At 20.9% G+C, this 2,500-nt stretch overlaps 1 protein-coding gene across 1 annotated transcript in view; it reads left to right on the forward strand.

Moving 5' to 3' along the window:
- The window catches only part of LOC122263045 (uncharacterized), a 38,103-nt gene that overhangs the window by 23,661 nt on the left and 11,942 nt on the right, over positions 1-2,500 (forward strand). The gene's annotated exons all lie outside the window — the stretch shown is intronic.

A 2,500-nucleotide genomic window follows, 5' to 3' on the forward strand; every position in this document is an offset into this window, starting at 1 on the left:
ACTAATGGTAATATGATCATTGTCATTATGATTATCTTTATGCACGTTTTTATCACTATCATTATTATGAATATCATTATCATTAATATAATTGTCAAAAGGTAAAATAATGAGGAAAAGATCCATTCAACTAATTATCTTTTATTTGTATTAAAATTTCTAATCCTCTTAAATATAATCCGCTGACTTTACCAAGATCATGTATTTTCCTGCACAGTATATGCATAATTCACACAAACAAAAATTATTATAACATTGATAATAATAATGTCAATGATAATGATAAAAATTACAGTAATGATAACAACAGTAAGGATGATACTAATCCTAATAATTATGAAAATTGATGATCATAATAATGACAAAAATGATAACTATAATGTTAATAATGAGGATGAAATAGCAATGATTATGATGATTATGATGATTTTATAGATAATGATAACATTCATGAAAAAGAAAAAATATGTCAATGAAAATAGTAATGATATGATGACAATAGTGACGATAATAATAATGATAACAATAATAATAATAACAGTGTTACAAGTAATGATAATAGGGATAAAAATGATAACGTTAGTAACATAATGATAACGAAAATGATAATGTGATAATAATGATAATGATAACAATGATAATGGTAGTGATAATAATAGCAATAATAATGATAACAATGATATTGACATTAATTATAGTAATCATAAGGATGATAATCATGTCAGTATGAACAATAATGATGATAATGATAACTATAATGATGATAATGAAGTGATAATAATAATAAGAGTTATAATAGTAATATCAGTAATGATAATAATGGTATTAATAATAACAATAATAATATGATAGTAATGACGGTAATATAATAATAATAGTGATAATGATAGTACTAAATGGAGGTGATATAATAATAGTAATCATAATGATGATAATAACTGTTATTCTGAATGTGATGACTAATGGTAATGATAATGATAATTATCATCCATATGAATATTATGGTTGCTCTTTTTATTATTATTGTTATCACTATGATTATGGCAATGCTAATGACCATCATGATTTTTATCATTATCATTACCATCAGTATTGTTAATATTATTACATTATCTATTATTGTTATCATTATCATTATTTTTTTTATCATTTTCATAACTATTACCATCATTGTCATTATTGTTATCATTATTATTATTATTATTATTATTATTATTATTGTTGTTGTTGTTATTATTATTATTATTACTATCATTATTATTATTATTATTATTATTATCATTATTATTATTATTATTATTATCATTATTATTATTATTATTATTATTATTATCCTTATTATTATTGTTGTTGTTGTTATTGTTGTTGCTTTTATTATTTCTATTATTGCTATTACTATAATTATTATCATTAACATTATTATTATCATCATCATAAAAATAATGATAATGATATTGATAATAATGATAAAAGCAATAGTGATAATAGTGACAAAAGCAATAGTGATAATAATAGTATCATCAATAATAGCAATGATAACAATAATGGTAATAATGATTTTGATAATATGAAAACAGTTATAATCATTGGTGTTATGATGATAATGATGATGATAAATGATGATAGTAATAATGGCTATTACAACAATTACAATGATAATGATAAGGCTGATTAAGATAATTATAATAAGGATAATAACAGTAATGATGATAATGATAATGATCATCGTATTAGTAATAATAGTAATAGATCAGGATAATATTGACAATGGTAACGATAATAACAATAGCAGTAGTAATGATAATAATGCTAATGAAAATGAATATAGATATAGTAATGACAGTGATGATGATAATGATTCTATTAGTAATAATGATAACAATGACAATTATAGTAAAGACAATGATACTACTACTGACAATAATGATGATGATGATGATAATAATAAGGTAATAATGATAATGATGATAATACTAATGATCGTAATAATGATGATAATAGTAATGATCATGATAATATCGATGCTAATGATAATGATAGTAATGATAATGATAATAGTAATACTATAATAAGGATAATAGAATATAAAAGCAATGATGATAATAACAGTAATGATAACGATAAAAATAATGATAATAATAATGATTTTAATGAATTGGATAGAATAGTAATATTAATAATAATGCTAATAATAAAAGTAGTGATAATGAAAATGATAATTAGGATTAAATCAATAATTGGAGTAGGAGACAGAGGTCTGCGAGGGAAGCCACAATCATAATAATGATAATGCTGCTTCTAATGATATAGACAATAATGATAATTATAATGATATTAATAATGATGGGGTTAATGATAGTAATATATTATGATGATGATGAAAATGATAATGATGGTAATAATAATGATAATAGTAATTATTATTATAATGAGGATAGTAATAATAATCGTAATATTGAAATAACAATGATGTTAATAATAAAAATTTCCACAAAAACAG

This window comes from Penaeus japonicus, unplaced genomic scaffold (genome assembly GCF_977035675.1).
Source record: "Penaeus japonicus unplaced genomic scaffold, GWHDUDI00000001_assembly GWHDUDI00000002, whole genome shotgun sequence".
In the NCBI taxonomy this organism is placed as follows: Eukaryota; Metazoa; Arthropoda; class Malacostraca; order Decapoda; family Penaeidae; genus Penaeus; species Penaeus japonicus.